Source organism: Phyllostomus discolor, chromosome 11, assembly GCF_004126475.2.
Source record: "Phyllostomus discolor isolate MPI-MPIP mPhyDis1 chromosome 11, mPhyDis1.pri.v3, whole genome shotgun sequence".
Classification (NCBI taxonomy): domain Eukaryota; kingdom Metazoa; phylum Chordata; class Mammalia; order Chiroptera; family Phyllostomidae; genus Phyllostomus; species Phyllostomus discolor.
Genome location: NC_040913.2, coordinates 54,811,218 through 54,831,741, shown reverse-complemented (window position 1 = coordinate 54,831,741; position 20,524 = coordinate 54,811,218). Strand labels below are relative to the sequence as shown.

The following is a 20,524-nucleotide window of genomic DNA, read 5'->3' as shown; positions in this document are numbered from 1 at the left end:
AAATATCTGAAAACTTATAAAGAAAACAGTGAGAATTTTCTTTGTTTTTCCTTTACCGCTTACACAACATCCCCATTAACTCAAATTTCATGAGCTGGGTCAGCCCAAGGGAGAAAGGAGGTGACTGTGAACATGCACCAGTAGATGGCAGCAGATTGCTGTCTCTAACTTCCCATTCCCCTTAAGAGAGCTACTGTACTGTGTATCAATAACTTAAGACAAAGGGTTTCAGTGTTCATTTGGGGCAAATCAATATTTAAAATTCAATTTAAAATCCAATATTTAAAATCCAGTGACATAAAATATTATATTCACGATTGAAAATGTTAGCTTAGCTTCTTAGGCACAGCATTATGTAGTCTTTCTGTTACAAGATGGTTAAGGTACCTACAGATGAAATATGATAGTATCTTCTGTACTAAGGGACAATATATCAAGAGCTTAAATCCACTGAAAGAAAACAGTATCCACAGCCAAGTATTTTAATGGCACTTTTTGTAGATGGCTCTCAAACAATTAGAGCCACTGAAGGCAGTTCCAACAGAACATTTCTAGTAAAGAGAATTTCTGCCTGGCAGGAGAAATCCTAGATCTCTGTGAATAAATATATGAGCCTCAGTTTGGTCTGTCCAAACAAAAACAAGATAAAATGGTTTGAGGAAGTGTTAGTCGGTGAAGCAGGAACGACCACCTGAAGATTTTTGGATTCCTACCAGATCATATTTCCCTTGGGTAGACAAATGCAGCATCCAGGCAGCCTCATTTTGTTCAAAAAAGCTGCTGTAACTCAAAGCCTCCTGTGGGCATCGTGATGGCAGGGATGCAAAAGCAAAATAGAATTCACCCTTTAATTTAGTGCAGGGTCAGCAGAAATCTCTAAATGTGCTCTTTACAGGACCTATTTAAAAAGGACTGGGGGGAGGGCCCCAAGGAAGAGCTTTGATGGCCCAAGTTCAGAGCAGATTTACCACACTGTGACAGGTTGGATAATAACATCTTTTGCATGTTTCTTTACTCCTGAATGTGTGTTTTGCAATCAAGACATATAAGTGTCTGCCAGTTTCTGAAGGTTATGATCCTTGAGTGAAATTACAGTGCAAATAAAAGCTTTTTGCTCCTATTAAAATTCATCTGAGTCATAAGTGGCAAGGGAAGAAAGCAAGAAGAGTGCATTCTGCTGTCAGTCAAATAAATATTCTGGTTAGAGAGAGACTATTTATCAATGAGGAATTATATCTTTAAGTCCTTCATTAAATTTATTGGGGTGGATAGAAACAAAGGGGGGAGAATATAATTGTACCAAATTGCACAGTTTTAGTGCCTGTGCTCTGTCTACCTTAGAAAGAAAATCCAACATCACTGGAAGCACCAGTCAACAAAAAAGTTACTTTTCAGCCATGTGACTGCTGGTATCAGCCATGTGACTGATCAGCACTGGGCCCAGTTTTTTCAGCACAGCATAAGGATCTATCCCCACCCCCACCCATACCCCCCACCACCTACTTTGACTTCAAAATGTGAGCACTAAATTCAGGGAAAGTGTCTCTGTATACTGAGAATACAATTTATCACATTTCACCACAGTGGATACCCTTAAAAACTAAGTTTAGCTATATATCACAAACAAGCCTTAATATAAACACAGCACTAAGATTGTCCCAAGCTGCATTTCTCCCCAGAAATGACAAGATCCTGACTAAAGCTGGATCCTTTTACTATTTTTATAATTTTCATATCTTTTGGATTCCTTTCTCTGTAGGACTCCTGCTTTGCTTGGAAAGAGATGTAAAAAAGTCACAGAACTCAATGCCTTTAGATGAGGTCTTTGTTATTGATGAGATGTTCCTTTTCCTTTTGTATTTGTTTATTGTTCTTAAATCTGTTTGGGGGATAAGCGACTTATTGTAATCACAGGCAAAAATAACAACGGGGTAAACGCCTCAGGAGAGGCCTTATTGCAAATAGTTGGCTTAGAAATGACCTTTCTGAATATAAAAAGAGAAGGCATGGAGAAGTTTCTCTTTTTAAGATTACCTTTGATGTTATCCTGACCCTTTCAGCATGCCCATACAAACACGCCTTCTTAAAACAACCTCTTGGCTCACGCGTGCAGCGTACATGGGGGTGCTTGCCAGGATGGGATCTAAGCAGAGTGCAGCATATGGGCCCATCAGAACGAATTGCCTGGTGAGAACCGTAAAAGCTTTTTGATGCCCCAGAAAAGAAGTCATTTAAGAATGTACACTAGGGCTTTCAAAGTTTATGATCAAAACTGCTATTTATTGGTTTCTCTGAATTCTTAGGGGGCACAGGCAGAGCAGCCAACTAGTTTTGAGAGATTTCAGGAAAATGCCCTATGATGCATGCAGTTTGGTTTTATGCTAAGCATTTAAATATTCCTAATGGATTCTGTAAAATGTCCCTGGAGAGTGTTGATTTTAAACTGCTGTTATGATTTTTCAAGCAGAAAAACCACAAACGTATGTTTTGGGGTTGAGAGCCCCAGATTTTAAAAGGCTAGTCAACAGGACAGACAAGTATAATCCTAGAAGCCAGAGGTACTTGCCCTACAAGGTCATGAGAAACGTGGGCTTGAGGGATTAGCAACTGCTTGTTGGTTCAGCGGCTGTGGGTCATTAGGTGGAACCTCTCACTCTATGGGTTTAAGAAGGTGCGCTCCAAACCGCAACCAGGTGAATAAGTTCTTGAAAAAAACACCTCACCATGTAAGTAGAACAGGTGCTCTTCAGGCAGAGACTGGCTAGACTCCTCCACTCATACAGACCATAAGAAGTCTTATCTCATACTCTAATTATGGTAAAATGATCCCAGCCCAATCTCTAAGCAAATTAATTTTATGGTGTCTGCAATGAAAAACCATGTCAAACAAGAAGATTTCTCTCAAAAAGTTCACAAGAAAGAAAAAAAAATCATACCAGACATAAAAGGATCAAGAAGAAAACGGTAAGAGATGGACAATGAAAAGGAACACAGGGAAACTGTTTTAAAAATTAACATACAGCTCTTAACATGGAACCTGCTAAAAAGAGAAAAGATAGGAGCAGAATGCTGTGGTTGCTGGGGGAAAAGGAGGGGACCAATCATGGTTTGGGCTAAAAAAAAACATCATGCAAATGGGCATGCCCACCAGTGCCATCAACATACACAGCCCTGGCCTGTATGCAAACAGTAGAAAGCCCCAACTATGGATGCCCTAAACACCTCAGATGGTCCCACAAAACCCATCCTGCTGGTGTCTGTACTAATGTATGTTTCTCTTCATGGAGTTTAAATCCATGTGCTTCTTTGAAGACCTCCAGATTCACCAGCGATTTTACACATCCCATGTTCTCATATGTTTGTATGATTTAGAGGTCTGTAGGCTCCTGGCAAAACAGGTGCTTTCAGTATGCTTTACGTACTTTTTTCAGTTGTGATTTGTTCCTTTTTTTTTTAAGAATTTTTTTTGACTAGCTTTTTTTTAAAGATTTTATTTATTTATTTATTTATTTTTTAGAGAGGGAAGGGAGGGAGATAGAGAGGGAGAGAGAGAGAGAGAGAGAGAGAGAGAGAGAAACATCAATGTGTGGTTGCTGGGGGGTTATGGCCTGCAATGTACCCTGGCTGGGAATCGAACCTGGGACACTTTGGTTCCCAGCCCGCCCTCAATCCACTGAGCTACGCCAACCAGGGCTGATTTGTTCCTTTTAAAGTAGCCTAGCTTCAGTTTCCATTTCTATACCATTCTTTCAACAATGAGGATATGTACAGTGGATGAACCATGTTTTTTCATGTCAACTGGGAGCCATCTCTGTCCACACTGGGTCAAAGTAAATGATGAACCTTAAATGATGAACCATTACTGTGAATTATTTTACATTAATTATCTTAACATCCCAAAGCATTGGCCATATACTGTTCATTAGCCCTTGCTTATTTAGTGAGGTGGCAAATCCCTTTCTTCAAATACAAGGATCTCTTCTTACTCAAAGTTTTACATCATCTGGTCCAAAGATCTCCAACATTAAACTATGTCTTCATTTTCAGTGTGGTACTGAGAGCTAACACTCAAATGTTTCCCTAAAAGTCTACTTCCCTAACTTGTGCTAGAGAAAAACTGTCAGTGTTCAAGTGACCACAATGACTAGCTTCAAAAATGATACATGTTTTAAAACAACAGCATGTCAGAAAAAGAGAAAAACACTAAATGGAAATTAAAACACCTGGTGGAATAATGAATGTAATCCAACCTTGATTTTCTTTCCTATGTGAGAAATACTGTGAGATATATTGTGAACACTTGAGGAAAACAAGTACCAAATGTTCAAGGCCATGCAAATTACCTTACCCTCTACTTCGGAGTCAGGTCCAACAATACCAAACCAACCCAAATCGCCAAGAAACAACACTAAAAACATACACAATTAAAATCTGTCCTTTTCTTGGAGGTACCACCCTGGCGAAAAAGGTGAATTGAGCAGACAGTGATAAAAGCGCCTTGTACAGCTGCTGTCACTGGAGCAGCCTGTTAGCATAATTCTGTGACAACTCCATCGGCATAGTCTCAAGGTAACTGTCAATCAGGATGCATCATTTAATCCAACAGCACTCAGAGGACTTTCTCTGACAACCCACAAGACAGCATTATCTACAGCTCTATTTATATATCAGCGCTCAGTTGTGTTTACAATGCTGTTGTAATTAGAAAAGATGCAACAGGCAGCAATATTATTGAGATTTCCACTTTGTAGTACTGCCCTGTAAAGTGTGATCTTGCTTCACAGAGTCATGCTAAATGACAAAAGGCTATTTTCTTCAATCTCCCAGCTCAGACAGCACTTCATTTGCAGCTATCTATAATTAGATTAATGGTGTAGTGCAGTACAAAGCAGGCCCACTTCACATCAGATAGCATATGAATTAGGACAAACACTTATTTCAATTCCAGGCAGAGAAAGCAATGACTGGGGTATTTAGCATACTCTTTATGGTAGAATGAGATGTTAATTGTGTACCATTACCTCTAAACTGCTTGCTTGTTGTATAAATCACTGTGCTAATTGATGCAGAGATAGAAATGTAGCCACAGGCAAGAAAGCAAAGGAATGAGAGCTGAAGATGGAAGATAAAGGATTATGGAGTAAAACCATATGGAGATGAGGTTTCTTTGAAACCTTTCCTTTCTGCCCACAAGCAGGATTTCTGAAAAGTACAGAAAAACTCTTGTACTGGGAAAAATTTTAATTTTTCACATTCCTCTTAAAAACACAAACTTACCCTGGGTGGGTCCAAGATTTCAAAAAAAAAGAGGTATGTGGAATTAATCTAAATATACACTCATGAAAACATGGAATGTGCAGTTTTCATATAGAACTCTCTGAGTTTTGGGCTCCGGGGTTAATGAGTAACACTTGTAAACTACCTGAAGTGGATGTTTCTGACCCATCCACAGGCAAAAATAAGTTTGGTCCCAAGACTTTAAGTTGTTCTCATAGACCAAAACACAATAAAACAAAGAACAAAACTCAGCGGGCTTAGGTCTGTTACAGACTCAGTAGAAGCATTTATTCAGGCTGTGAATCCAACAGAACAGAACAGTTTCTATCTGCCATTAAAACAATGATTTTAACACCACCAGCAAAACACTCAAATTTGACTACTCCAGTTCATGATTTCACATAGATAGGCATGTCAACATAAGAAACTTTGAAACCTGTAGAGAATTTTTGTGAGTGTATTTGAGCCAAACTGATGACAACTGCTAGAAGCAAGATCTCAATGGACTGAGAAAATAGCAGCCTAGCACCTTATTTTATACACTACAATCAAAAGAGAAGGCATAAGGGGGTTACAAGAAATCTACTGGTGATAAGTTAGAGAGGCAGGAGAAAGCAGGGTTGGTGGGGGGAACTCTGGGATTGGATAAAGGTAAAATGATAGACACTTTTACACAGGTGGGTTCAGGATAGTTAATAGTCGACAGTTAACATGATAATGATAACAATGAGGGGATTTGTGGTCTCCCCCTGGTGTGGTACCTGAGCTTTCAGGGATCTGGAAAAAGGAAATATGACATTCCAAAGGTATGTTATCATAGAGGCAAAAAGACAACAGACAGGCTCAGGTAAGGTAAAGATTGACCTCTGTTAGGAAAAAATACCAGCCTAGGACATGACTACCTGCCGTGACCTGCTTTTACTTAGAAAGTCTTAATTTCAGACCATCCCATGTGGTTACTTAGGTCCCTGAGTTTGTAAGGCTGACATGCAGGCCTCCTCCAAGTGTGTCAGGTTTTGCCTTTTCTTCCACAGGAAGGAACTGGAAAGGAAATCTTTTATCTTTTCTTTTTTTTTAAACTAGCAAAAAAAGAAAATAAAAATAAACAAAAGCATGTAATAATTTAAGCATGTAATAAGTTTCAATCTTACCTCAAAACACTATTCTTTCTGTTTAAAATGCCCTACTCAGCACTCAACAGCTCTTACTGGGGTAATATGAGTATTTCAAAAACACAAATATAGAAATCAAATGCTATAAAGTCCAACTGTTAAAGATCCATAGAGAAACATGTTCTTTGGAAGTTCATAAATCAATTGCATGCGCCCCATGTATGTGTTCCCAATTTTTTTAATGGCAAAGCAACAGTAAGGTGCAAATTGCTGCTGTGCACTTTTTAAAATAAATTCAGCTGCCTAGTAATTAGCACTGTTATGACAAAATTTTACACAGAGAACAAATACAGTGGGCCAGTTAATAGTTCAAATTCTCAACCTCAGAGTAACAGTTAATAGACCCATCCACTACAACTGCATGTTTGAGAAATCCTTTGTGTAGTTTAGACTTGTGAAATCCAAATACCAAATTAATGTGCAAGATAGTAAAATAATGTGCCAAGAAAATAGAACTGCCTGGTTGAAGTTATCACCACTGAAATGTGTGGGGGGCGAGGGGAGTCTAGTTTCTTTATTGGGACCAACAGTCTACCTTTCACCATAGAAGCAGCCCTTATATAGCTGACTGCAGAACTGAGAACACCTGTATTGCTACCAAAAATCAAACAATTTAAAGTTTAGGTCATTATGCTAAATATTAAAAAAAACAACTATGAGGAAACAGCAAGGGCTCTTGCTGTGGAAACACATCAGTAAAATAAATAGTGTGAACTACTCTGAAATAACACCTCCCACGCATGTAGCTAGGTTACTTAATGGAAATGCATAGAGGAAAAGATCTGGAAATAGTGTAAGGGCCTGCTCCCAATCATTAATCGCTTGTTTAGACCATTTAAACTAGAGCAGTACGGCCTGCAGCAAAACGCCAACATGCTTCTCACTTGGTGTGTCAGCGATGCTGGTGTTAACGGGGGAAGATATATGGTTTCTGATATTGCATCCCAGTTCCTCAGCATTTGCTCCCTTTAATTGAAAAGGCAGTTAAATACAAAGTAAATCATTCAGTTAGCTTAGCTGTTTAATGACATATAATTGATAACGTCAATATGTTGCAGTGACATAATGCATCACTTTCAACACTCGTTCACTTACATTTATGAATCCATCTATAATCAAGGTTTTGTTTTGTTTTGTTTTTAACTACGAAATTGGTTCTTAAACTTCAGTCTTTTGCTGGACCAGTCAGTGTACCACAACGAGCAAGAATCTCATCAAGGACAGTTTTCAATGGAGGAAGCACAAAAACCAAAGAGGGAAGCAAATTTCAACAAAACAAAACAAAACAAAACAACAAAAATACATGAAGCCATTTCAGCAACTAATCTTTAAAAATGCTTGCTATAAATAAAGGAATGTTTTCTTAGAGAAAAGAAGAACTACCTTAAGGATACTATCAAAGCCTTTGAAGGAACGAGTGAGTTAAGTTAGTGTGTATCTCTGGCTTGTTCCCAAAGGACAGTATTTCCTGAAGAGAAAAACATGGGAATGTCTGTCAATAATACAAAAAACTAACCCAATTTTCTAAAATTTTGTTTTTTAGTCAGAAACACAGGGTCTTTCCAACTCCAATATCCTAAAAGCTTTTCTTTTTTAAACAATAGTGTTATAGGGTGCAGCCAAGAGAGGGGACCCCAAATGGGCATTTGAGATGGGGTCCAGAACTCAAGGTGTCCAGGAGATTTTAAGGTGTCTTCACCCCTTCCCCCCACAGGTGTGAGTTGGGGGAAGGGGCACACAGAGCAAGAACATGCAGGGCAGCTTTGCAGCTAACCATGGCATGGTCATTTAGCATACCTATAGCCTTTGGCTGGTCACTTAGATATGCTAAATAGCTATGGCCATGCTCAAGACCAGGGGGATGGAAAGGGACCTTCCCCCCAAGATGGGACCTGGGAGGCAGGTCCCCTGAGTTACAGCGCCTGCGTGGGAGCTGGGAGAAGATTGGCTCCATGACATGGGGTGACACCTGCCCAGACCCACGATGGCGACCAGAAAAGCTGGAGAAGACAGCAGATTGAGGGCAAGTGTGCCCAAGTGTAGGAGGAGTCGGAAATGGGGCTGCAGAAGAAGATTGGCACGGGGGATTTAAACACGGACACGGCAGCCATTGAGAGAGAAACCACGCGGCCTTGACGGAGTGGAGACTCCTGCAGCCCTGAGAGAGGGAGAACCACGCGGCAGCCTTGGAGGAGAGAACCATGCAGTTTTGGCAGAGTGGGGACTCTCCCTTCCTGCAGCCCTGAGAGAGAGAGGACCACATGCCTGGCAGAGTGGGGACCCCCACAGCTTTAGAAGGGGGAACCACCACCTGGTTTTAGCAGAGATCCTGGTGACTCAGTCGAGGGTGCCGGGAATCCAGGGAGGTCTCCCAGTCGAGAGGGAGTACTAACTGGGAAGAACCAGAGGACTGCCTAAGCCATGGACTTCTATTTCCTTTCCTGAGATACGGTACTCTGGACTGGGCAAAGGGGGAAGGAAGGAAGGACTGTGTGTTTGTGGGTGTTTTTAGGGACTTTAGGATTTTTTTGATAAAGACATTAGGTCACTACTTTAAGTTAGTATAGCAGTAAATAAACATTTTCTTTTCCTTTTCACGAATCTCTGGCATTGAGAGACGTCTTTCCTAGGGCAGCGGACGTAATGGACCGGGGCCTTCTTTTAATAATAGTATATCATCCCAGGCCCCCCCCCCCTTGTGTGTTCTGTAACAATAGTGCTGAAAATTGAAAATTAAACATTAAGCCCAATACTTAATAGGATTTATTCCCTCAATTGTGTTTCACAGAGTTAATGTTCCTTGTAATTTGCATCACTGTGTCTTAAGACAGATCCCAAAATTACGAAACAGAAAAAAATGATGGTATAGGAAGCCAACCCCACTCCTAACCTGTGGGGAAGGAGCGCACTGAGGGCAAGTCCTCAGTAGGGTTCTGAAGGAGCAAGTCTGTTCTTGGGGCCTCTTCCCCAGTGCCTGATGCTACTTGGATGCCTTGTGCAGGTGTGCTGTAATAAAGGGACCCAGCCTCTGCTTTGCCCAGGTGCCCACAAGTGGTCTAACAAGCAGATATATATGCCACAAAGGTAATTTGCTGGAATAAGTGGCACTTTTGCATCCACAAAGGCAAGTCCATTGACAATGCACTGTATAGAACACACAACAGAACATGTGGGTTCTGTTTGATCAGGAGTCTCGGTGACTCATGACTATAATGAGTCATTTCTTTCTTTTTTACACAAGAAAAATATTATATATTTTTAAAAGCCTTGTATTCAATTGTGTAACAATACCAATATCTGTTAATAGTACAGGCTATTTCTATTCTGTATCCTGAATTGTTTTATGAATTAGGAGTTTATAAGCTATTCAGTAAGAAGGTACCTTTTTAAAGCACTATATAATTTGGGGTAAAATGAAGTATTCTGTTGAAAATCTATAACCAGGGCAACATGAACTTACAGAAAATTTCAGGGAATGTTATAAAAAACATAATTCTGTAAATAAGCACTGAGGTAGTGAAGTGTACCATTTTGCTATGGTCCCCATCTCTCTTTTTTCCTCTTCTACTTGAATTTTTATTTGCTCATCTCAAGTTAAAGTTATGCCATCAATAGGGTGCAGAACAAGTGAAAACTGGGGGGAAAGGCTGCACAGCTTCACCTTTCCCTGTAAGTTCTTCAGTCATGAGTTGAAACAGTGGAGGATGGGAAGTGAGCCAATGCCAGGCAACAACATTTTTTACTTTATATGGTTTTTTTACTAAAATATTTTTTGCTATTATGAATTCAGTAAAGAAATTCAGAATCTAATATGCTAAGATGTTGGCTTGTATTACTCAGAAATTAAACTATACAAAGACAAAGGAGACAAAAGTAGAGTTGATAATAATACTGTGTAAGTAAACTGCTGGCTAAGAAAATCAAAGCACAAAACAACTAAAGAGGATTATAGCAGGCCACCTCAAAATATGCTACTTTAGTGTAAGGATTGTTTGAGCTGAAAGCAATCAGCACTCTAAGAGCAGGGCATAAATTTGTTTTGTAAAGGCATCTCTCTAATCCTTACCAGGAGAACCACCCCGGTGCTAAGAAGACAACTACTCTAGATAAAACTCGAAGCTACATAATGAACATACAAAACAACCTTATTTGTTATACATTTGCTAGTTACCTCCCCATAGTTTACACCCATCACAGAATTCCCAAACCTCTTTTTCCTTTGTCTAACCTCCACACTCTATTGTCCTTTGTTAAAATGGTAGGTAGCCCTAAATTTTAACTGCTTCCTTAGGTCACATTTCTTTGTGAACTCCCATGTGTAAATACATAATATAATCTGTTTTTCTCTTGATAATCTATTTTTTGTCAGTTTAACTGGCAAGGCTCCAGGTATTGAATCTGACAGGATAGAGGAGAAAGTTTTCCTTCCCAACACAACCCAACAACCATTGGTCCAAAGTACTGGGAATGATACAATACCAGGAAACTATGTAACAATTTTATAATTTAGAAACCTGACACATCTTAGCAATTTAACCTGATCTACTAAGTGGACTTCTGGCATGCTTCATATAGTACATACAGAGAACATACAACACTGGAGGGTAAACAATACCTGTAAAGCTACATGGTCAATCTAGGGAAGAGGGAATATGGCTATCATATTGGACACAGCAAAGGAGAGTGAAAAGCACAAGTTTTTGAAGCCAAATGACCTGAGTCTGACATCCTCACAGATACCACCTTTTGGCCAATTGACTTAACTTCTCAAAACAAGTATCTTCATTTTTAAAATCAAGATAACAGATATATTAAATGATCAGGGGATTAAATTGACACAGATTTGCAAAGTTCCTAGCAAATGCCTGACAGTAAATATTCACCAAATATGATTCCCCATCTCCTTCCCAGGCACCTCTAATTGTCTAAGAAAAGAAAATAGTGGATTTTTAAAAATTACACGTTAAAAGATATCTCAGATTCAAAACTAGCTCTATGGTTCTATATTTGGGATCAAATATAGATTAAATTTTGCAAATACTATATCATGCTCTAAGCTAAAAGGAAGGAAATTGGTTCTGATATTAAAAGAACTTCTGGATCAGGCAGTGCGAGATTCTATAATTATCCTTTCTTTAGACATTTAAAGAGGTACACAGTGAATTAGAGAAATAGTTTGCTTCTCTCATTCAAAAACTAGTTACCAAGCATATCTGGGCAATATAAAAATACAAAATAAATAGGAAAAAATAGTACCTGACCTCAATCACCATAATTTGGTCACAGAGAAAAAACACATGAATGACACAATATAAATACAAGGTATATCCAGAAGCTATCCAGCCATGTAATATGAAAAAGAGAGACACTTCGACTGTTAGAATGAAGAAGATACAAGTACAGAGAGTGCCTCTGAAGGACACCTCAGTCCCCTTCAAAGTAGGCACCTTGGGACCTCACACAGTTCTCCCAACCACCATCATCTGTCCCATCGTATTTTCCTGATTCTCATCGATAGTCTGAAATCTCTTCCTTTTTTTTTATTTTAATCATTGTTCAAATACAGTTTTCTCCTTTTTACTCTCAATCCAGCCTCCCACCCCTCCCCACTTCCCTCCCATTACCACCCTCCCCTTAGTTTTTGACCATGTGTCCTTTAAGTTTGTTCCCGTGAACCCTTCCCACTGTCCCCTGAGATCCCCTCTACTCTCTTCTGTGGGCACTGTCAGCCTGGCCTCTATTTCAGTATCTTTGGTTATATTTTGCTTGTTTCTTTGTTTTGTTGTTTAGGTTCCTGTTAAAGGTGAGATCATATAGTATTTGTCTTTCACTGCTTGGCTTGTTTCGCTTAGCATAATGTTTTCCAGCTCCATCCAAGCTGTTGCAAAGGGTAGGAGCTCCTTCTTTCTTTCTGCTGCATAGAATTCCATTGTGTAAATGTACCATAGTTTTTTTGATCCATTCATTTACTGATGGGCATCTTGGTTGTTTCCAGCATCTAGCTATTGTAAATTGTGCTGCTATGAACATTGGGAAGCATAGGTTCTTTTGGATTGGTGTTTTAGTATTCTTAGGATAGAGTCCCAGCAGTGGAATTGCTGGGTCAAAAGGCAGATCCATTTTTAGTTTTCTGAGGGAGTTCTATACTGCTTTCCATAGTGGTTGTACCAGTCTGCAGTCCCACCAACAGTGCACTAGGGACCCCTTTTCTCCACAACCTCTCCAACACTTGTTTGTTGCTTTGTTTATGATGGCCATTCTGACTGGTGTGAAGTGGTATCTCATTGTGGTTTTAATTTGCATCTCTCTGCTAGCTAGCGATATTGAACATCGTTTCATGTGTCTTTGGATTTTCCGTATGTCCTCCTTGGAGAGGTGTCTGTTCAAGTCCTTTGCCCATTTTTAATTGGGTTACTTGTCTTCTTAGAGGGTAGTCATGTAAGTTCTTTATACATTTTGGAGATTAAACCCTTGTCTGAGGTATCATTGGCAAATATGTTTTCCCATACAGTTGGTTCTCTTTTAATTTTGATACTGTTTTCTTTAGCGGTGCAGAAGCTTTTAATTTTGATGAGGTCCCATTTGTTTATTCTTTCCTTTATGTACTTTGCTCTAGGGGACAAGTCAGTAAAAAACTTTCTTCGTGAAATATCTGAGATTTTCCTACCTACGTTCTCCTCCAGGACTTTAATGGTGTCATGTTTTATATTTAAGTCTTTTATCCACCTTGAATTTATTTTTGTATATGGTGTAAGTTGGTGCTCAAGTTTCATTTTTTTGCATGTGGCTGTCCAGTTCTCCCAACACCATTTGTTGAAGAGGCTATTTTTACTCCATTTTATGTTGCTGCCTCCTTTGTCAAATATTAATTGACCATAGAGACTTGGGTTTATTTCTGGGCTCTCTGTTCTTTTCCATTGGTCTATGTGCCTGTTTTTATGCCAGTACCAGGCTGTTTTGATTACAGTGGCCTTGTAGTATAGTTTAGTGTTGGGTATTGTGATCTCTCCTACTTTACTCTTCTTTCTCAAAATTGCAGCAGCTATTTGGGGTCATTTATAATTCCATATAAATTGTTGAAGTGTTTGTTCTATGTCTGTGAAATATGTCATTGGTACTTTAATAGGAATTGCATTGAATGTGTAAATTGCTTTGGGTAGTATGGACATTTTGATGATATTAATTCTTCCAATCCATGAACACGGTGTATGTTTCCATTTGTTTGTGTCTTCCTTGATTTCTTTCCTGAGTGTTATATAGTTTTCTGAATACAGGTCTTTTACCTCTTTGGTTAGGTTTATTCCTAGATATTTTATTTTTCTTTTTGCTATTTCAAATGGGATGAAATCTCTTCCTTTTCAAAGATGATTTTAGTTTTGGGAAAAGCCAGAAGTCACAGAGTGACAAATCTGGGTTGTATGGGGGCAGAGTAACCTGGATGATTTGATGTTTTGCCAAACAACTCCATATAAGATGTGATGCATGAGTGGGTGTGTTATCACAATGGAGCTGCCAATTACCAGTTGCTCTTGGCTGCAACCTTCTGAATCATCCAAGTAGTTTCCACAGAGAAATGTTCAAGATTAACACAAAATTTGACGCAGATTCATTGCTCTGCTCACTCAGTCATTTTGAATGCTATGGCCACACAGAATACACATGCTCACTCAATGGCATCTACCACCCCCACACTGTGAAGTACAGTGAAGTTGTCATTGTTCACGCTTGTGCATTTCAGTTCACTTTCCTTGGCTGCTAGGTTACATCATTCACACAAACCATTGTCATTATATTAACAATGACTGGACTTTTCCTAGGCAGACCTCGTATATATAAGTCCCACAAAGGATGTGATCAGTATGAGGTAGACCTTTGATTATAGCTCTTTTCTTAAAGAAAGCTTCCCTGCATGGGAGGCAGGTGACAGTAGTGGTTTAACTTTTGGGATCTGGAGGGGGATTTTTGTAACTCTATCACTTAGAAAATTTATATAACTTCCCAAATCCTATGTCTTATATACCTTATTTATAAATTGTGGATCATAATAATGCCAACTTCAAAAAGTTGTGAGCATTAAGTAAATTCTTATATGAGGAATGTTCAGAATACATTAAATGCCAAATTAATATTTAGTAGCCATTATTACTGTTTTTTATTATTATTGATATATGTTCACAAATAGAGCAGAAATTAAGTGAAAAGCAATAATAACTCTTTTTCATGCTCAAACCTGGTCAGAATACTCCAGCCACCAAATGCATAAGCATTTTCCTTATACCAAGCAAAACACCCAGTTTGGACACCAACTGAGTGCTCTACAATTCAGTTTATTTCTGACACTACTTGGAGATCAGCTAAGGACATGGTCCCACCTGACCGCCCCCCACTTTAGATGCCAATCACAAGTGGAGGTTGTAGTTCTCAGTGATTGGCTATAAACTGGAAGTTCTCTCAAGCCCTTCCTTAAGTTTGATACTTTGTTAGAATAGTTTATACACCTCAGAGAATAGTTTACTTACTAGATTACCAGTTTGTTAGAAAAGGATACAGCTCAGGAACAGCTGGATAGAAGAGATACATAGGGTAAGTCATGGAAGAAGGGGTGCAGAGCTTCCATAACATCTCCAGTCATGCCACCTCTTAGCATGTCCATGTATTCACCAATCCAACCAATCCAGAAGTCATCCAAATGCTTTCAGTTAAACAATTTTTATGGAGGCTTCATTTCCAGGCAAACTTGATTAAATCACTGACCATTTGATTAACTCAGCCACCAGTCCCTCTCCACTTTCCAGACGGGGCTGAAAGTTCCAACCTTTTAATCACCTGGTTGGTTCCCTGGTGACTCTCAACCATCCATCCTTAGGAGTTTCCAAAAGTCACCACATTAACATAAGCTCAGGTGTGGTTAAAAGAGACTTCCTTTTACCTCAATCACTCATTTCACTTGGGAAATTCTAAGGGTTTTATGAGTTCTGTAATAGAAATGCAACAAACACCAAATATATATTTCTTATTATAAATCACAACATCTCAAGTCAAAATTCAGACACCAGAAATCATGGGCATTTCCCTGAGAAGCACTGGATGCTGCTCTTGGTAGGTCTAGAATTCATCAAAACATAAGGATCTCAAAGTTTCTCCGGTGCACACAAACATATAACTTAATGGAAGTCTGCAGGCCTTTCTTCCTCATTTGGGATTTCCTCTGATAATATTTTTAGCCTAATTTGACCTTCCATTCAATTCTCATGAGTATTCTCCAGACTGAAAACTTGGTCCTACCTCTGCTGATCTATTATAATCTTCCAGACTTTGGGTCTCTGTTTCTAATTTATCATGAGAAGGAAATTTGAAGCCAGGAAAATTCCTTGGCAAGCAGAATGGGGAAACAAACAGCTGATTCAAACTGGCCTCACCCAGCACCCAGACTCACCTGTCTCCTCCTCCCTTGCATGATCACTTCCTTAAGCATTCAGCCCTCAGGACAATGAGGTTTGGCTCAGGATCAAATAACTGTAGGGGAAAAAAGACTCAGGTCTGTTGACCACACAGATAGAGTTTTGGTAAAATTAGAGATAACATCTAGGCCTCAGTTGTGTTTTAGCTCCAGGCCCAGAAAAGCAGCGAAACCAGATAGAGTCCAAAAAATGTTTCTTTGACTCCTGCTAGGTAGAAATATCTTCTGAATGGCATATTCTTTCTTCATATATGATAATAACTGATCAACGTAAGAAGTTATGAGTATAGGGCTTGTACTGTATAAAATTAGGGTCCAGATTCTGACTTGTATGGTCTGTGACATGGATGGCAAACACAAGCCCTCAGGGCTGAATCTGGCCCTCCACCTTGTTTTATCCAGCCTAGCACCTTGTTTCTACCTGGCCACAGCGCTGAGCTCCTTACCCCTAATTAAAGAGTAGTTACATTTATACAGTCCTAAAATCACATTCGGCCCTTTGAAGGCAACCACAAGGCTGATGTGGCCCCTGTGAAAATGACTTTGACACCCCTGGTCCATGGTACATTGCCTCACTTTCTTGCCTCAGTTCCTCATCTATTAAATGAGAGAATACAGATTTATTTTGTAGAACTTTTTAACTATGGCAGGGGGTGGAGGGGACCCAACAACAACCTGTAGGCCTACATTAAGATTTAAATTAGATAATAGATGTGAACTGTCTGGCCCAATGGCCAGCACACAAATGTCCAGTAAACCTTAGCTGTTTTCATGACTTGTTATGACTGAACTGTGTCACCCCAAAATTCACATGTTAGAGCCCTAACCCCAAAATAACTATACCTGGAGACAGTGCCTTTGATGAGATGATTAAGGTTAAATGAGGAGTGTGATCACAGGGAAGAAAGGTCAAATAAGGACAGAGAAAGAGGAAGGCCATCTGCAAGCCAAAGAGACAGGCCTCAGAAGAAACCAAATCTGCCAACACCTTAATATTGGACTTCAAGACTTCAAAAGTGTGAGGAAATACATTTCTGTTGTTTAAACCACCCAGTCTGTGGCATAACTCTGCTTACAGAAGGAACATCTTTAATGTATCTTTTGCATATAGTGTTGTCTACTTCATATTTCAAAGTTTGGGGAGTTTTTTGGTACTTATAGTTATTCTGCCACTAATTTTTCTTTGACCCCAATGTTGCTGTCCCTGAGTTAGAGTGCATACATTGGAATTTGAGCTTAGGGGTAAAAACATGTCAGTATATTGCAGATTGAAAGCCTCTCCTTTTTCATGAGTAACCTTCTAGTGTAAGGGCTCTCTTTAAATGTTTACAGATTTTATATGACCTAAAACCAGCCCTAACTGCCCAATATCTGGGCAACTGGGGGAGTATTCATTTGATCTCTTGGCTTATTAAAAACTACAGGGAACCTCAAAAGTCCCAGAAAAGTTGGCAAGGTAACTTCAAGTGGAATGCATATGTTATTATACAAATTGATTAAGTACAAATCCCTTCTAAAGAAACTTTAATATTGAAAAATTATATATAGATATATATCCCAAGGAGAATTCTAGTCTCAACAAATGATAACAAATATAAGTGCTAGATTACTATTGCCTTTGGTCTGGCATCTGCAAGAGGAAATTATACACTGAACAAGTTTGAGTTTTATATAACTTTAAACTTTTCTACAATCTTATTAGAATATGGAGGGTCTGCTAAATCCATTCATTTTAAAATGAATAACCTCAATCTGAAGAAGTTCTCAGGAGAAGATGGATTGAACCAAAACCATGTAGTTCCTCTCCTGGACAGGGGGATCCATTTTTGCCAAATTTCTTAACTTCAATTAAGTTTAGAGGTAGAGTGATCTCAGTTGAGTTTCAAATATTGCCTATTTTATCTCTAAAAAAAGAGATCTGTGATTCTCTCCCCCAAATGGCACAAACATGATTTGAATATTTTGGCAAAACTCTATATGAGAGACTCTTAAGTTAGAGATAAATCCAAGTGACTCTAGAAGTCTCAAGCAACCAATGAATCAGAAACACACAAACTGGACTTCTGGCAAGATGGAGGAATAGGTGGACGCACCGTACCTCCTCGTACAACCAAGATTAGAAAACCAATAATTTACAACAATAATTAACTATCAGAATAACACCCAGATCCGGCAGAGGATTTATCTGAATGGAAGTCGGGCAGCCAAGAAGTTGAAGTGGACACGATCATCCGGACTGGTAGGAGAAGACGAGCCGTGCGGGCGCGGGGCTGGCTCGGGTCGGCGGCGCACGGAGGTCGGGGGAAGGTTTGGCGAGAAATCGGTGCAAAAGCCATCCGGCACGCAAGAAGGCAGCAGTGATCCCTGAGTACGCAAGCTGCGGCTGGCAGACCCAGAGGGGCAGTGATTGTGGACCAGGGCAGAACTCGCGGCCCGGAAGCCCAGACAAGGGTCTGAGTCCAGGGGAACAGAACTACCGCCATTGTTTTCTCCCACCCCACTCCCGCTCCCGCCCCGCCCCCACATATAACGTCACAATCTAGCAACTGCGGTGCCCAGCCCCGGTGAGCACCTAAGGCTCCGCCCCCCACCGTAACAAGCGCAACCAGACCGAAAAAAAAAAAAGGAGAGACAGGAAAAAAAAAATATGTTTTCAACAGAGCAGATCAGTCCCCCAGGACTCATCCTTTCGAGCGACCAAGAATTAGCCAATCTATCAGATGCGCAGTTCAAAACACTGGTGATCAGAAAGCTCACGGAACTGGTTGATTTTGGACAAAATTTAGATGAAAGAATGCAGATTACCATAAAACAGATGCAGGAAGACACGCGGAGGAGAGCCAATAGTGAAAGGAAGGAATATGAGTCTCAAAACAATACAGTGGACCAGAAGGAAGACAGAATCAACCAAGCAGGAAAGCATGATGAAATAAGAATTCAAAAAATTGAGGAAAAGATTAAGAGCATCCAAGACACCTTTAAACGTTCCAATATCCGAATTATAGGGGTACCAGAATCGGAAGGGGAAAAGCAACAGATTGAGCACGTATTTGAACAAATAATAAAGGAGAACTTCCCCAATCTGGCAAAGGGAACAGTCTTCCAAGAAATCCAAGAAGCTCAGAGAGCCCCAAAGAAGTTGGACCCAAGAAGAAACACACCAAGGCACATCATAATTACATTAGCCAAGGTAAAAACGAAGGAGAGAATCCTAGAAGCAGCAAGAGGTAAGGGGACAGTCACCTACAAAGGAGTTCCCATCAGACTGTCAGCTGATTTCTCCAAAGACACCTTACAGGCAAGAAGGGGCTGGAAAGAAATATTCCAAGTCATGAAAGACAAGGACCTACATCCCAGATTGCTCTATCCAGCAAAGCTCTCATTTAGAATGGAAGGGCAGATAAAGTGCTTCTCAGATAAGGTCAAGTTAAAGGAGTTCATCATCACCAAGCCCTTATTTTATGAAATGCTAAAGGGACTTATCTAAGAAAAGAAGATAAAGAAAAGACATGTATAGTAAAAGGACAGCAAACTCACAAATATTAACAACCACACCTAAAGCAAAACCAAAAGAAACTAAGTAAACAATTAGAACAGGAACAGAACCACAGAAATGGAGGGCACATGGAGGTTAGCAGCAGGGGGGTGGGAGGAGGAGAGAGGGGGAAAAGGTATAGAGAATAAGTAGCATAGAATGTAGGTTGAAAATAGATAGGGGGAGGGCAAGAATAGTACGGAAAATGTAGAAACTAAAGAACTCATAAGTATGACACATGGACATGAACTAAAGGGGGAAATGTGGGTGGGAGGTGGGTACAGGGTGGAGGGGAGAGAAGGGGGGAAATGGGACAAATGTAATAGCATAATCAATAAAATATATTTAAAAAAATAAAAAAAAAAAAAGAAACACACAAACTAATTTTTTCCTTTCTTCTTCGGTGTTGTTTTGAAAATTGCCATGTGTAAAAGAAAAATGCTGTTTTGTTCATGTCAAATATATCTGACTTGTTTATATCAGGAAGTACAACAAAGTTCACATGAGCTTTGATCTTATTTCTGTCACTTAACATGATGGACAAATGTGCTTCTTTGTGTTAAAGTGCTCTGCAGCAGAAGTGTGGATGCAAGGAATATCATCCCATCTTAGAAATGCTTGCAAAGCACACTCTGTATAATGAAAAGAATGATATTAGATCTAAGATGGCGTCGGAGTAGGAAGGAGCAGATTTAGCTTCCCTCTGCTCAGGGGAGAGAGTTCTGACCGATCTTTGGAGTAGAAAGGCAAGCAACCAACATATTTCAGCATTTTTGAAAACAGAGGACCAAGGATTGTGGCAGAACCGAAAGAACAAAGAACGGATCCTAGGGGGAGTGCTGCATCAAGAAGAACCAGCCTCAACACAACCTGCCCTCACCAGCACAACAAAATACAGAAGGTGGTGGACAGAGTGACCCACATTTAACCAGCTGGCGGGAAGGAACCACCAAAGAAAGACTCAACGACAATCAAAACCCAAAGGCAAACACAAAGCCAACTTAAACAACAGCCCAAGACCAGCGAGCTTGGGGGGTCAAGGAAACAGCACCACTGAAACTCACTGCTACTCTACTAAAG

The 20,524-nt window shown here is 39.8% G+C and overlaps 1 protein-coding gene across 4 annotated transcripts in view; it reads right to left on the bottom strand.

Moving 5' to 3' along the window:
- The window catches only part of PCCA (propionyl-CoA carboxylase subunit alpha), a 488,979-nt gene that overhangs the window by 14,535 nt on the left and 453,920 nt on the right, over window positions 1–20,524 (bottom strand). The gene's annotated exons all lie outside the window — the stretch shown is intronic.